The sequence below is a fragment of the Octopus sinensis genome, linkage group LG20, assembly GCF_006345805.1.
Source record: "Octopus sinensis linkage group LG20, ASM634580v1, whole genome shotgun sequence".
NCBI classification, from domain to species: domain Eukaryota; kingdom Metazoa; phylum Mollusca; class Cephalopoda; order Octopoda; family Octopodidae; genus Octopus; species Octopus sinensis.
Window position 1 is genome coordinate 24,752,803 of NC_043016.1, and position 18,128 is coordinate 24,770,930.

Genomic DNA, 18,128 nt, shown 5'->3' on the forward strand with positions numbered 1-18,128 from the left:
TTAATGAGTCATGTCAATTATAATTTAGCAAACATTTCCAGCTTTTAAAAACAAATATCAAAAGAGGAGGGGGGGTATTGTTTGCTGTCCATGAGTAGTCGTTATTAGATTAGATAAAAAAAAAAATTAAATTATTCATTCACTTCCTAGTTAAGTGATTGTCTATGTTTATTGAAAGAAATATCAAATTATGTTAATCACCAAAAGAAACAAGTTTATCAGCCAATGTATTTTCTGCTTCAAGCCACTACCACTACCCTTCTCCCCAACAACAATGTATTAAAGTCCTTTGTTAATGACCACCTTATACTAAACTCTCTCGCACTTTCAAAAAAAAAAACAACCCATGTTCCACTACCACAGCCTGCTTTGTTTCAGTCACCTTTGAATTAGTCTATTTTTACCTTGGACTCAAACAACAAATGTCTCATCATCTTCAACAAAAAGACTCAACAGTTGCCTGTCGACCAAAGTCTCCATATCATTAACTGTCAAAAGATCAGTGGATAATTACTTTTTATTTTATTTTTATTTTCTAAAAATGCTGAATAAGTAGCCCTTCTAAAAAGTTAGGAAGAAAGATAAAAAATAAAATAAAAATGTATAAAAGCCTTAGTATGATAATTGTAGTAAAAGTGCATGGACTCTACCTAAAGACTAATTCGAAATGTGATACAGAATTGCCTTGACACGGACTGATTCCTCAGAGTTCAACTTATGCTTTAACAGAAAACTAATTATTTACCCTATAATCAAAATTAGACTAGGTTAAAAGTTTACCACCAAGTAAGAAATTAAAATTAATTAATGAAGAGAATCCAGTGCAATAGTTGTGAAGATGTCATGCAAAAGAGCCATCATTATAGCTTCATCATATTATCCACATCAATTCTATTATCAGCAAAAAATTCTTTTTTCTATCACTAGATTTAATAACTTATAACTTCACATTTTTACTACAAATATTTCACAGCTTAAATGAAATGAAAGAAATTTAGATTCTTTCATATATAGAAACTGGAATTTCTATAGTTGGAAAAAGAATAAATGTACAAAATGGAAGACAGTACCAGGAAACAGCTCAATTCTACAAATCTGTATATTGGTGGGTTTCATAAAATTCAGCTTCTTCTCTCCACACACACACACAAAATATAATATACTAACAGAATTCATTTGTATTTAATTTTATATATAAAAGAAATTACTTTTCTTTAATATTCTTTAAATACAATATTATATATTAAAACTTCGATATAAATTTAATAAATTGACCTAAAATGGATGAACACATAAAAGGCAAGCTAGTAGAACTGTTAGCATATCAGACAAAATGCTCAGTGGCATTTCTTCTGGCTTTTTGTACTGAGTTCAAATCCTATTAAAGTAAGCTTTTCCTTTCATCCTTTCAGAGTCAATAAGTACACCAGTCAAATATTGGGGTAGATGTAACTGACTAACCCGCTTCTCCTAAAATTGCTGGCCTTGTATAAAAATTTGAAGCAATATGCATACACACATGCATGCATATATACATGTATGTCAGGCCACTCTTGTGTGTCAGGTTGCTCTTGCTCAACTGGTAACATGTAACCCAGTACAAGCTGTTGCATGGTTGGTAACTAAACTAGCAACACCACCAAGCTTGCTTGATGAGGAGGGTGATTTTTGGAACACCCCACAGGATGAGAAATAGGACACATCAAAGATGAGGAAGAACTCAGGAGTCAATGGCCATTGAGCTTAGTCATCAATAGATGGTTCTCACGTGTTGTAGTGAAGATAATCATCTAAGAGAATAAATCTCTGAATAAAAACTGTTCAACAGACTTGCAACAAGCTGATACTATTTTGCACAGAAAAAACTATGACATGAAGATGTTATAGTTTTCATCTACAGAGGACTGAGAATAAATTTAAATATACATACATACATACATATACACACACATATATATAACTACGAGACAGCTCAAAGTTTATATGAAATACATTGAGTCAAGATACAAGAAAAATTCAATATGTGTATGTATATACATATATACATCAGGTTATTAAAATAATCTCAACTGGTTAGGATTCGTTTTTCAACTATGATGAAGGATGATGATTAAAATACATGAATAAAATGTACAGAAAAATCAAGGTGTGAAGAGTAATCTAAACTTATTGAAATATTTTACAACTAAAAAATTTTAACTTAACTTAAATGGCAAATTGTTTAACCAAAAAATTAAATTTTTTGCTAACAAAACTGTTTAAATTGAAACCAAGTCATATTAAATCAAGTTTTGATGGTATTGCTACCAATTCCACAACTTAATTCAGATAATCAAAAATTCTTAGAATGCTCAATTTATCACACACATCAAATTTAACAATAGTTATTTGCAAAACTTTTGCTTAAAAAAATCATTAAAGTTCTCACATGACAAGTGCTGAGGGGAAGAATTTAATTTTCAATGAACAAATGTGAAATTGGTTTTTATTCCTAAGAAATGCTTTTGACTGAAAAGTTTTAATACATTTGAGAAATGTTATGAACATCAACATGCCACTGATTTTCGCTAAAGAAAACATGTGCTATGGCTAATGTAAAAATAAAAAGTTATGCAAATGGACATAATTTTACACAGTAGTTGTCAAGAAATTATTTAAATCACAATAATACAATTGCAAATTTCATGATAGAAAGTAAGATAAATAAATGATGGTACAAACAGGTGGAGCATGTTTACAAACCAAAATTCTTTGAAGTGAAAGGATAAAAAGTAAGTCTTCCGAAAAAAGAGATTTCATTAATGACTGCTGGTTTTCTGATTGTGTTATAAAAGAAAAATACTTTCTCAATTTACTTGTGTCATACATGAGAGTGAGGAAAGAAAGGAAAAGGGAGAAACAGAGAGAGAGAGAGAGAGAGAGAGAGGGAAAGGAGAGAGAAAAGTAAAGTGAAAGGAAAGGGAGGGAGAGGTCAGCTTGTCTTAATGCATGACTACAACTTGTATGAAGAAGTATGTGCAGCTATCTCATCACCTGCTGTAGGAGAAATGAGTCACTAATACACTTAATGTCGATGTACATACAGGTAGAGTGTGAGGGGTAGACAGAGAAAATGGTGTACATATACACACACACACACATTTGCAAACAGACAGATGAAATAGTATGCCCAATCAAAATTACTAAATTTCATCTGAGAAAATAATTCAACTTTAGATTTTATCAGATTTTAATTACTAAATGACTATCACTTATTGGTGCTCTCAAACTGTCTTGGGAATGTTTGTCTGTGCTTGTGTAAAGGACAGAGAGAAAGAGAGCGCTCGCACTTCTAATATAAATAATAAAGAGCAGTAAAACTTGTTCCAACACAGACTAAGTATGACTCCTCAGTAACAGGTGATTTCCTTTTATGAAAAGTCATCTCAGCCAACATTACTACCACCAACACCACCATTATTGTTGTTGTTATAATTATAAAGGCAGCAAGCAGGCAAAATCATTAGCACATTGGATGAAATGCTTAGCGGCTTTTTTCAAACTCATTAAGTTCTGAGTTCAAATTCCACCGAGGTCAACTTTGGCTTTCATGCTTGCAGAGTCTATTCAATGAAGTAACAGTTGAGCACTAGAGTCAACATAACTGACTAACCCACTCCTCCTAAATAATTAGTGGCTTGCACCAAATTTTTGAAACTATTATTGTTGTTATTTTTATTATTAATATTTTCATGCACAGCTATTTCTGGGATGAAAATAATATAATTTAGAGGCAACCCACTTACTCACTTGATGTCAGTGAATAGTAACCTCCAATCAGCTTTGCCTCACCAGACCTATAATTCACATGTAGCTAACCAAAATAAAATAGTATTCTAGCTATAGTAATACTTGTGACAATGTGAAGTACATTATTTTAGTTGTCACAGTGTGCAAGTCAAATGACTACATATGCACTGAATCAGCTAGAGAGTGACTATTTCAAAGACAGGGTATTTGTATTTGATGGCAATTGGGCTACCACCGAGAGCAGCAGTAAATTTAAACACAATGTAGAAATTTCTTAATTAATTGACTTATATAAACTGTGTTTCTAAATAAAACCTAACACTTCAGATTTGTAAAGTAGAGGAAATGAAAATTTGAAACCTCGCCTATAAGAATTAGCAGCATAAATGAAATGGTTCTTCTAGGAAGTGAAATAGAATCACACACATACTTCCTTAAGAGATTACTGTTACTTATCATGTCTTCCACTACAGCTTATCTAATAGCTACCCCAAAATTTCAAGGGAGTGTGTAAGCAAAGAAAATTTCTTAATTTTTTTTACATCACACCCTTGAATGACCAATGTATACCTTGTAAATGAATTTGGTAGATGGAAGCCACATGGAAGACCATTGGATGGCCAGATGAGTAGAAAGATAACTAGATGGATGGATGGATGGAGAGATGGATAATTAAATGGATGGATGGATAGATAGATATACAGAGACAGAGAGGTGTGTATGTGTATTAATATTTGTCCCCTGCCCCACACCACTCGACAACTGGTGTTTTGTTTATGTCCTTGTACATTGACAGTTTGTCAAAAGAGACTGACGAAATAAGCATCAGGCTTAAAAAAATAAGTACTGGTGTAGACCTGTTCAACTAAAATCCTTCAAGATGATGCCCCAATATAGTCACAGTCCAATGACTGAAATAAGTAAATGATAAAAGATACAGAAACAGACACACAGTCACATAGCATTTTAAAATTAACCATTACACATCAATTATATTCCACTATTAACCAAAGAAAGGATTAAGTTTTCTGAACTATGACCAGATTAGTGATTTAAATTTCTTCTCTACAGCTGTTTTGCTTTATGAAAAAATAAAAACATCAAGTTGACAAGCTTTTATATAGAAATATGATAACGTCATAGCTAAGTCAGATTTGAAGGTGGAACCAGTGAATGGAAGTGTCAGGAGGGGTGAATGTCAAGGCACAGGCATGGTTGAGTGGTTAAGAAGCTTGCTTTGTAATATGTGGTCTAGGGTTCAATCCCATTGTGTAGCACCTAGGCAAAGTGGCTTTTTCCATAGTCCCATACTAACCAAAGCCTTGAGAGTGAATCTGGTAGGCAAGAGATGAGTGGAACATGGGATTGCACCTAGAAAGTTACCCTCCAAGGCACAAGTCCAAGCAAGGTTGTGGAAGACCAGCAGTTGCCTATGAATACATACCTCCTCTCCACCCCACTGATGTTATCCAAGGAAAGGCAAAGGCCAATACAGTTTGGCCTTAGCGATGTCACAACTCATTTTTATAGCTGAGTGAACTGGAGCAACATGAAAAAGTATCTTGCTCAAGAACACAACGCACAGCCCAGTCCAGGAATCAAACTCACTACCTCATGATTGTAAGCCTGACACTAACCACTGAACCAAGCAATGTTGTGTTTCCAGCCTTACATAAAAAAGGTGTCTGACCATAGGCAATATAACTTTGCCCGAAAACAAGTGAAGATTGGCAACAGGAAGAGCATCTAGTCATAGAAATATCTACCTCAACAAATTTTGTATGCCCCATGCATGCAGAGAAAAAATGGATGTTAAAAATTACATTTTCACAAAGAATCTACACATAGATCTTTGATAGAATTTTATTTATTTTAGTCATTTTCCATCCAGCCCTGCTGAGATATTTAAATTTGTTTCTAAAACCAACACTATTTCTTGTAACAAGTTTACCACAACTTATCCACCCACTTAACTATATCATGAAAATTATATTATTTATATTTTAAGACATATCCCCATATTTATAAAATAAGAATTCAGTGGAAGCAACCATTAGAGATATCATATGTTAATAACCCTATCTACCAAACAAATGGAATCCTACTAAAACAACAGCGATTCCTTGCTTAAACAGAGGACATATATTTCAACAGGAGTATCACAGTGAATTACACTGAATTCAGTGTATTACTGAATTCTTTACTGAAGTGAAAATGGCAAAAAGTTGTTGAGATTAAGCTGAAAATAAAAAAGAAACTTGTAAACAATTTCATCTAGTGCCAACTACAGGCTGTCCACTCACTGTACCAAATTCATTTTAAATCCACTTACTATGCTGGCATGGCTGGACAGATCATCACAATTTGACCAATTCTCATTTGGAACTATTGTCCTTTTAGACAAGTTGGAAAGTCAGATCTTGCACAAAACATTCCATTTTTGGCATGGTTCCTAACGCAAGTGATTTTACAGAGTATACTGGGTGCATGTCATATTGCGGCCAGCACTAGAGAAGTTGTCATCATCATCATCGTTTAACATCCGCTTTCCATGCTAGCATGGGTTGGACGGTTCAACTGGGGTCTGGCAAGCTCGAGGGCTGCACCAGGCCAGTCAGATCTGGCAGTGTTTCTACAGCTGGATGCCCTTCCTAACGCCAACCACTCCGAGAGTCTAGTGGGTGATTTTATGTGCCACCGACACAGGTGCCAGACGAGGCTGGCAGACGGCCACGCTCGGATGGTGTTTTTAGATAAACAGTTTATTTTTAACCCCTTGTCTACAGAGACAAACAATGTTTGAGGGAGAAATGATATTTGTTGTTTTTATCAGTTTCAGAATGATGAACAGCAAGGTTTAAGCTTATAATTTCCCATAATTTTTGTTACTTCATAAATAGTTGCTGGATGAGGTGCAATTCAGTCACATAAACAGATACCAATAAAATACTGACACAAATTTGACTGGGAGAACTGAAAGTCAATCAATAACATCAAGCCTTGAATCCAAAACTTAGGAGGACAAAATACTTTGAACCATTTAATGTGGAACAATCATGGGTCAACAGTGGCTCACAGGACTTTCTGAATGAAATGCAAAAAAAAAAAAAAAAAAAAAAAAAAAATCACCATGAATTTCTTTAGTAGTGCAATAAACTTGAATGTCTCATGCAGCTCATTTCTCAAAAATGGTTGCTTGTGCCTAATCTAGAATTTTATGATCTCAGCCAACTTCTCTCTCTCTCTAATTATTAAATAACCTATAATTAACAGATGAACCACTCACTTGACTTTTAATCGTTTGAACAGAGTAAATGAGAACTGTACTAATTTTTGCCAATAGTGGGATTTCTTCTTAATAACTAACTTAAGGAACAAGTCAAGATTGTAGCCTAATGCTTGCTCAACCTTAACTGAACTGACCTACTGACCAATTATCAAAGACATTCCAGTCTTTTTGGAAGTATATACATTTGCTATCTAATGTTCTCTCTCACTCTCTTTTTTTTTTTTTTGAGGGAAATTTAACTATTATTTCTTTAGGTACATTGACATTTCTCAACAGATGATGTTTCAAAACTAACAGGTACAGCCACATTTAGACAAAAGCCATACATAAAAAAAATGCCTGAACATTTTCCTGGAAGCAACAGTGTTTTTTTTTTGTTTTTTTTAGAAAGAAACCAGAGTTTTGTGATCCTCTAACTAAACTAACCTTTAAAACAAGACTTTTTTTCCTTTAGATAAATGTAGGTTTGGATTCATATAAGAAATATAGATTAATAACGTCACTTTATGGAAGTCTTACGTAACTAAATTAAACATTCCTCATCCCACACAGGCTCTACATATACATAGTTAAAACCTTGTCCTCCACACTAGGGTTTTCCTGAATTCAATACATCTGTCACAATACTGAACAATAACTATTGGAAAGATTATCTGTTTATGTAAAAATTGTGCCATAAGTTGCAGCTTCTACAACCATATTATAAAAAAATTGTCTTCCACTATGCATTTCAAGCAGCTGCTGACCAGATCAACAGAATTTCTTATTTCTTTATTGCCAACAAGAGGCTAAATAAGGACAGACAAAGAGTTTAAGTCAATTAGATTGACCCCAGTGTGTAACTGGTACTTAATTTATTGACCCCGAAAGGATGAAAGGCAAAGTCAACCTCGGCGGAATTTGAACTTAGAACATAACGGCAGACGAAATACCTATTTCTTTACTACCCACAAGGGGCTAAACACAGAGAGGACAAACAGATTAAGTTGATTATATCGACCCCAGTGCATAACTGGTACTTATTTAACTGACCCTGAAAGGATGAAAGGCAAAGTCAACCATCGCCCAGTGCGCTAACATATCTGCCAGCTCGCCGCCTTATACAACAGATCAACAGAATTTCTGGCATGACAATATTTAAGCTTCTAGTATTCACACTAGTCAATCAAATGTACTGCTTATTCACATCATTTTGAATTAATCCTGCATTATCTTGTAGATCCAAGATTTTGATGATGTGACTGTTTATTTTTAGAATGACATTGTAGGGTAGAAATGAAAGACTAGATCTGGCCAGTTTGAACAGAAAACAGGAAGAATATTTGGGCCAGAAATAGTTGGTTTAAATGCTAATGGGTTAAACATCACCAATCATTTTAATACCCTCTTTTCCATGATTGAATGGTTTATTAAAAATTTTGGTGACATGTTTTCACAGAATACTGGAAACGAATGACATTCATTTACAACAATCAAGCATTGTCAAGACAAGGAGACACAAACACATTCACACATAACAGGCTTCCTTCTATCAAATCCATTCACAAGGCTTTGATCAGCCAGAGGATATAGTGGAAGACACCTGCCCAAGGTGCCACGCAGTGGGACTGAGCCCGAAACAATGTGACTGAGAAGAAAACTTCTTAATCATAGTCATACCAATGAATCAGGATGAAATATATGCCAATTACAATCAGTTTAGTAAACACATTTTCAAAAATAAGAAACAACAACATCTTTTACAACAGTCATTTAATATTAACATTCCCTCAGTCCATCGCTGAAATAACTGTTGTACGATTACTTTTCTGTTAGAAATTAAAATTCTAATGGGATTTTCATGAGCACGAATCAGAATTTAGATTTGATAATCATTCCCAAAGCATTATCATTGAAATCTTAATTACTGCACATCACCTATTGTACAAACACTGATATATTTATTATATAATTGTTGTATCATTGTTGATACAACAAAAAAAAAAAGGACAAACTTCAAACTGTGATTCATATGATTGACTACAGTATTCATTTCAGTTTCATACTTATTTTATTGACCTCTAGTTGTCAGACCACTAAGTTACAGGACATAATGGAAATCTTTTCTGTTGCTGTCACAATTTCCTGTTTTTCTATAATTGTTTTCAAATTTGGTGTACTGATGTAATTTTGTATGCTAATTATGAAAATGAAATTCATTTTAGCCATAAATCAATTTTAGGTAATTTTAGCCAGTTGAAAGCCACAGACACATTGATACCAGTTTCCATAGCAACAAGCCAAGCTGTAACCTGTTCCCAAAAAGGAAGCAAGGTTGGGTCAAGAAATTAACTTGAGTCTGGTTTTGCATTTAAGAAATGGGGATGGGCCACTGTTAATTACAACATCTATGTTCATGAAATATGTGCAGAGGACCTTTCAAAACCCAGTTCAGACTGGTAGTCGTGAGAAAAATGAGATAAACAAAACAGACTTCCCAAGATGTAATTACAACTGAAGAAGGGTGCTTGCTACTCAAGTAACAGGTTTTCAGAGTGTGTCACTAAAGGACAGGTTTTTCTTTATGTGGTGCCATGTCGGAATTGCACCATGCCAGAAGAATGCATATATCAGTAGGTTCTTCCAGGAACCACAATTTTCAGTGACTTGTGGAGGGCCTATTCTCACATTCCTGAAATTGATGGTCATAGGGACGCTGTCAGTAAGGTGAGGGTTGGCAACGAGTACAGTGAAGAATTCTGAGTAGAGGTAGGAATCCACCAAGGTTCAGTCCTCAGCCCCCTCCTATTTATCATAATCCTCCAGGCAATAACAGGAATTCAAGACAAGATGCCCCTGGGAGCTCCTCTATGCTGACGACCTTGCTCTAATTGCTGAGTTACTATCGGAACTAGGAGAAGTTTCAGGTGTGGAAACAAGGATTAGAACTGAAGGGCCTTAGAGTCAACCTAGCTAAACCAAAGTCCTAATGGAAGGCAGACAAACCACAAATCCCTTCAGGTAGATGGCCCTGCTCGATCTGTAGAAAAGCCATAGGTAGAAACTCTATAAAATGTACCCAATGTAAGCTTTGGACACATAAGAGGTGCAACATTATCAAAGGGAAGCTAACTGGGAAGATAGTTTTTGTATGTGGCAGATGCTCAGGAGCAATAAACACTGAAAATGTGCAGAGAACAACTTCCTCCACATTCCAGGGAGAAAAACTAGAAGTATTTGATAGCTTCCGTTACCTAGGTGACCAAGTCAGTAGCAGGGGAGGGTGCACTGAAAGTGTAGCTGCTAGAATAAGAATAGCCTGGGCAAAGTTCAGAGAGCTCTTACCTCTACTGGTGACAAAGGGCCTCTTGCTCAGAGTAAAAGGTAGACTGTATGACGCATGTGTATGGCAGTGAAACATGGGCCGTGACTGCAGAGGACATGCGTAAGCTCGCAAGGAATGAAGTCAGTATGCTCCAATGGATATGTAATGTCAGTGTGCATACTCGACAGAGTGTAAGTACCCTGAGAGAAAAGTTGGACCTAAGAAGCATCAGATGAAGTGTGCAAGAGAGATGACTATGCTTGTATGGTCATGCGTTGTGAATGAATGAGAACAACTGTGTGAAAAAGTGCCACACCCTAGCGGTTGAGGGAACCTGTGGGAGAGGTAGACCCAGGAAGACCTGGGATGAGGTGGTGAAGCATGACCTTCGAACATTAGGCTTCACCAAGGCAATGACTAGTGACCAAGACCTTTGGAAATATGCTGTGCTTGAGAATACCCAGCAAGCCAAGTGAGACCACAACCTCGTGGCCTATGCCAGGGGTGTAACCAGCCCACTTATGCATACCTTTCCTTCATTGGACACTAAACTCTGCTTGCGAAGACCTGTTGAAGCAAGTGAAATCAAAATCGAAATCAAATTCGATGACTGGCATCCGTGCTAGTCAAGTGCTAAGAGCACCATTCAAGCATGATCATTGCCAGAGCAGCTAACTGGCTTCCATGCCGGTGGCATGTAAAAAGCATCATTTGAGCATGATCATTACCAGCGTCGCCTTACTGGCACATGGAAAAACATTCGAGCGAGGTCCTTGCCAGTGCTGCTGGATTGGCTCCTGTACAGGTGGCACATAAAAAACACCATTTGAGCGTGGCTGTTGCCAGTACCACCTGACTGGCCCTCATCAGTGGTCAGCTCATCAGTAACTCCAGCGGTCCTGACTAGTAGAGTGGAAGGAGAGTTTTGGACACCTTGCAGATGCAAAACCATATATTCAAGAGAAGTCAACAGCTATCTAATAAGGCAAGCAGACACACAAACAATGTGTACCTTCTGTGCTAGATGGGACGTTTTGATAAAATCCAACACTTCAGAGGGCTATGTCTTGCTCCAGTGTTACAGTTCCGTCATTTCTACCACTGGATGTCTTTCCTACACTACTGAGGTCACCTTGTTACTTAAAAGACTGAAGAGTCCCTTTGACTGAGAGGGAGGAATATGAGATAAAGTATTATAAATTAATTGATTCATTCAACCCTAGTACTCAATGAGCACTTCATTCAACTGGCTTCTGGATGGATGAAAAGTGAAGACAACCTCAACAGGGTGAGGATCAGAGTATAAAAAAATAAAAACTGCAAGGTGTTTTTGTCTGATACTAGCAATTCTGAAACTCCACCATCCTAAAGTAACAAATAATGGAAACATCTTTCCTATGTAGTTCATTGATTGAAATAAATCTTAGTTCATGTCTCAAGTTCATGATGGTTCCAGTGATAAAAGTCTCTTCCACAGACAGAAGAACCCCCACCACTACCACTAAAAAGTAAATGTCAACAACTGGGTGAAAAAAAAAAACACAAGGCAAAGTGGTTCAAATAATAGAGGATCACACTAGACTGTGCAGAACCTTGTTTCCTTGCCCTGTAGGTTTTACATATAAATCTTGTTGAGGTCCACTTTTCTTTGATGAAATTACTCTGAAGTATATTTTTGAAGACTAAAGGGACAGTCATGGTTGTGTGATGAGAAGTTTACTTCCCAACTACATGGTCTGAGGGTCAATCCCACTGCATGACACCTTGAGCAAGGGTCTTCAACATCTACTATAGCGTTGGTAGATAGAAACTGAAAGAAGCACCTCATGCATGTATGTGTGTTATTGTCTCCTTGCCTTGGATTCATGTAATACTTGTAAAAAAATGTCATTGTCATGCAAGTGGTATCCTTCGTTTCCAATCTTCTGAGAAAACATGTCAGCTCATATTACTTTAAATGGAAATAGACAAGAACTGGTGAGAGAGAGAGAGAGAGAGAGAGAATATCTGGTAGTAGAAAATCTGCCCCAACAAATTCTATCTGATCATACAAACAGGGAAAATGATGATGATAAAATTAGCTTAACATAGTTCATTCCACTTCAGCAATTCCTATTCTGGAGTATATTAGTAGTTGACTGAGGTATTTAAGACTTAAGGACTTTTGCCATAAACATGTTGCAGTGCTGATGGTAGGTTTGAACCCAGCATATTATTTACATAAAACACTAGGCTCAAACCATATCCACTCGGCCATCTTGTCTCTAGTATGTTACTTGTAAAGCAATATAGTTGTTGTTAATGAAAGAATGTGGTAGGAACAAAGAAAGCATTACTGTAAGTAGGCTTAACTGAAGGACTGAATAATCATAAACATACATAATTCACTGACAGATAAACACCATTGTCATTTGCCAAAAATACAAAGAATGAAAGACAATGAAATAAATAGAGCAAAATTAGAAGATAGCAGATGATTAAATCAATAAAAGTTGAGGTCAGCAGTTTAAAGATACTTAAGTCTTAAATGGCCCAGTCCATCACCTATATAACTCAGAACAGGAGTTGCTGGAGAAAGGAAGACTACGTTAAACTGACTTAGTCTTCAAAAAGTTGCTACATCAAGGCATTAGGCCTTACCATTACTAAACTTAAGAAATTAGAACTATCTACCAAACATATGGTGCAAGAATATTCTAAAAATTATATTAATAATGGCAATCAATATTCATCAATGCATGAAAAACAATCAAAAAAAGAAAAACTGGGTGAAAGTAATAATTGGATTCTGCAAGGAGGAACAGAAAAACTATGTGTATATACTGTACTTAAAGTAGTAGAATACACACACTGATTAGAACTGTAGCATTTCAAATTTTGTTTTTTTGTTGCAAACTAATGAACGAGATATCAGATAGGTAAAAGAAAACAACAAACAAGATTAATCAAAATTTCAGAAATCCAAGACCAATGACAGAATATTTTAAAAAATAAGAGAGACTGAATTCATAAAGCCAAGATGAAATATTGATGATCAACATGTTAGAGAATGCATTTAGACAACAGACCGAGAATAAATATCTCAAGCACTTCATCACAGAAGAAATCACTGTTCCAGAGATAAAATAACCTGAGTCTTTAAAAGACATACATAAAGTGACAGTTCTGCATTTTGGTAAGTGCACCAATTTTAACACAATTCATTGCAGTAAGTATTTTTGTTCTTCATTTTCCTTAAAGCATTGTTTTACCTTTTTCCTCAAATTTAAAACAACTCATGGGGTACTTTTCATAGAAGTAATATATTTTTGCATCATTTTTTTCTCTCTCTTCTTTCCCTTGTCTACTGTATCATCATTATTATTCTGATACTCTTATCCCCATTTACTACATCCATTCTCAACCCAATCCAGTCTCTACAGTTGTCACTTACTTTTCCCTATTTATACATTCAACACTTCATTTATTTACACATCTCTCACTCTCCAATACACACTCCCAGTTCTGTCTCCACTCACTTTTTACTCACCTCATTCCTTGAGGACTCCACACATTCACCTCAGTACCTGTTCTCTCTTCCTCACTCCACCAACACCATATCTTGTAGAATTTGAGTAGCCATTTGGCTCCTCTAACAGCAAGAAATCTGTTCTGCTCTAGCCATTCCTCTCATACTTTAACTGTTCATCTCCCAGCATAAAGCTACCTCTCAGAATTCAAAGTCAAGCTGGAATATGGGTGTTAAATGATGATGATATACATTTGGATATATAAACTAGAGAAAATGAATTCAATATATAGATGTAAATTTTATATCTCTATTTAAAGCTGATAATTTGTTCTGTTGCTGCTCTAAATTTCCTGCTGGAATGCATTTTGAAATGTACATATATTTATACACATGCTTTTTTTTTTTAAACCTTTTACTGGTTTCAGTTAATAACTATGACCATGATGGAGCAACTACCTTCAAGGGTATAGGGGACTATATTGATCTCAATATTTAAAACATTTTACTAACTTTCAAAGGATAAAAAGCAAAGCCAGCCTGTTTAAAAGTAAAAACCGGCAATAAAACTCAAGTAAGTAAAGCATATACATATAGTTTCACCATTTAGCAGCACAGCTACATCAATAACTCAAGGGCCATGAGTTCAATGCTCCTGAACCACTTATGCAGCTTCCCACCTAAATTGTGTGTGTGTGTACATGCACATGTATGTGAGTCTATTTACGAAAACAAAAATGAAAGAATGAATGAAATAGAGTCCACAAGCTATGTACAGGCAATCTTAGAGACAGTCTGTAATATATAACAGAGACAAGGTAGAATGGACTTTTTAGTTCACTGTAGACAACCTTTCTAGAGTTGGTGGTATTACAGAATGCAACACTGCAAAATGACTGGTTATAAGAAGAGCATCAAAATGTTAAAGTCTTGAAAAAAAAAAAAAAAAAAAAAAAAAAAACTTTGGAGGAGTATCCTGCCTGTCACTAATAACTACCAACTGTTTTTCAAATAAAGGTCTTTTTTATAAAATTCCACTGGTCTTCAAATGTACAGAACAACAGGACACATGGTTTACATGAATATATATATATATATATATATGCATACATACACACACATATATTTTTAATATCTGGTTTTCGATGCTTGCATGGCACACGAAGTTCACTAAAGCAGATTTTCTACAGCCTGACGCTCTTCCTGTAACCAACCCTCTCCTGTTTCCAAGAAAGGTAATATTTTTCTTTTATCCTTTGAATATAAGCACACTGGCTGGACATGTTAGTCTCTCTTTCTTGTATAGAAATAAAAAATTAAAAAATTTTAAATAGGTCACGGCAGAAACATCAGTGTTCAGGACAAAACACCTTTTGGTATTTTGTCTTTCTATTTTTTTTAAATAGTGGTAGCCTTATTTATTTAGTATTTAGGCCTAATCTTGCAGATCTATTATTGATTGAAAGTATTCAAGCTCTGAACAATATTTAAAGAGTTAACAGACGGGCAGATTGTGGTTAACCAATGGAAGTGCTGATAAAAGGTAGTTCAACGATCTCACAATTGCTTCTATCGCTTATCACACTCTTCTACTTATTCACCAATTTATATCTTATGAATGGTGGATGGTGAATGTTTCATGATATTTCTATTTCTATAAAACTGAATAGAAATTTCTCTCAAGTCATTTAGCAGCTACACAGAGTTCAAATCAAAAACTAGAACACATCAACTTTTAAAGTAATGTAAATTTATTTACACTACCAGTATATAAATACATTCCAATATTGTTGTGCAGACACTAAATTCCCTATCAAAACTTGTTAATTGTAGCTGCCTTACTTGCTTGCAGAATTCAAACCCATATCTCCTCTAAAACCAAGCAACCTATTGAAGATGTTTTTAAATACGTTTCTTGCTTCATTATAACAATCAGGAAAGTCAAATGAAATAGAAAGACCTGTGAACCACACAGGTTTTTATTTGTCTTTTCTATTTGGATTGATCAAGAGATATAATCAACATCTTTCCAACCAAAGACATAGTAAGTGAATCATTAGGAAGATAGAATATGTAGCCCAGTAAAAGACTAATGATTAACTAACAATCTTTGAGAAAGTCAAACCATAATATATAAACCAAAAATTTACTAAATTACATCTCTCTTTAACCCTGAGTCATATATTACATTATATAGCAGATTGTGTGTGTGTGCAAAGAGTATATATATATATATATATATATATATATATATATATATATATAGTATGCTTATCCTAACTATGTAGAAGCCATTCTTCTCCAAGACATAATACATTGTTACTAAACACTGTATGTTAATGAAATGTTTGTCAATTCCAAGTGCTACCACTCATTCATGAGGGACTCGTGTTGTGGCTATATAAACTGGGTGATTTAAGAATCTTGCCCTTCAACACAGCAATGTCATGGAGAGTGGGGATAAACTTCGGACCTTTCAGTCTGTCAAATTTTATTCCCTTACTAAGAAAGATTCCATATAGATATGTGTTAATCCAATATTTTGGTTGGAAAACCTAACAAATTTTACATGTTTATGTAAGATGGGTGCAATGTCTTGTGTAAGCAGTAGTCTCTTGAAGGATTTACAATCTGCTACTGCTTAGTGTTCAAGTAACTCCTGATTGTGAAGCAAGAAGCCTCAACCTTTGTAGTACAGTTTAAGTTATGTGAACTTAGTGTCCTAATAGGATATAAACTATAAAGTGAGTATGATGCTTGTAAATGCGTGCTGATTATGAAGACGGAAGATGACATTGTTTACCTAGGACAAAGAGGTTCTGTGTTTCAGTGAATGAGAGAGAGAAGTGGGAGACGTTGAATTACATTATAATCAAAATACAAACGGATGTTTTTGAGTATGGTGCAAAATAACATATGTGTATAAACTATCAGTGTGAAGAACTACACAGATACCTAATGTGAAAAAAGGAAAATATAACGCTATCATAGCATTGTCAAATGAAAAAAACATGCCAGACAAGTTATTTTCATACTATATTCTGGGTAATAAGGAAGCTAAGGATGAATGATTGCTGTACAAGGTCAAGAAAATCACAGAAGCTAACTTGAATTAATGGCCAAGATTAGCAACACAATCAGTATGAAAACAATTTGGGGATGTTATCTATATATTACACAGACACAAGTACACCCTGGCATAATTTTACCATCATCATGTCCCCCTCCTCAAAATAGGGTAGCAAGACACCTATCTATCTCTCTATCATAGTTTCATCTCTCATAACCTAGCACTCAGCTACCTCACTCAATATTACTCCCCACTCCCAGTTGAATCTTTGTCTGGCAAATTACTTGGAGACCTTATTGATTCTGATGCAATATAAAAAGTACCCAGTCCACTCTGTAAAGCAGTTGGCATTAGGAAGGGCATTCAGTCAAAGAAACCATGCCAAAGCAAACATTGGAGCTTGGCACAGTCCTCTGTCTTGCCAACTCCTGTCAAACCATACAACCCATGCCAGCATGGAAAACAGACATTAAATGATGATGACATACATGTGTAGGCAGATGGGAACTCATTTACTTCAATAGTAAATTTTACAGGAACAAAATTAAAAATTAAAATCTTAGTAATAGAAGTAGTCAGAGCAAATATGAATTGCTTTAAGGACACAAATATCATACTCTTTTACTAGTTACATTCATTGGTTTGTGACCATGCCAGGGCACTTCCACCAAGGGTCTAGCCAATTATATCGTACACCCACCCCTTCCCAGCACTTACTGGACTAAGTTATGGGACGTAAAGGAACACAACATAAACAAGAGCTTTTACACCAGTGTAAAAAAACACACACACAAACTGTATACTTAAATACAGACATAGTTGTGTGGTTAAGAAGTTCACTTTGCAACCATGTGGTTCGTGGTTCAATCAGACTGTGCAGTACCTTGAGCAAGTGTCTTCAACTATAGCACTAGGCTGACCAATGTCTTGCAAATGAATCTGGTAAGCAAAAACTGTACAAAATTCATCTTATATAATCATTTAACATCCCTTTTTCCATGCTGGGATGGGTTGGACAGTTCAACATGAAGATATGAGCCAAAGGTCTACACCAGATTCTATGTCGGCTTTGACAGTTTCTAAAGTTGAATGCCTTTCCTAATGCCAACCACTTCAGAGGTGCCTTTTACATAGCACCAGCACCTGCAAGACAAGAGAGCTTGAGTGG

The 18,128-nt window shown here is 35.5% G+C and overlaps 1 protein-coding gene across 8 annotated transcripts in view; it reads right to left on the minus strand.

Moving 5' to 3' along the window:
- The window catches only part of LOC115222519 (kinesin light chain), a 123,027-nt gene that overhangs the window by 98,217 nt on the left and 6,682 nt on the right, over positions 1–18,128 (minus strand). The window lies entirely within an intron of this gene.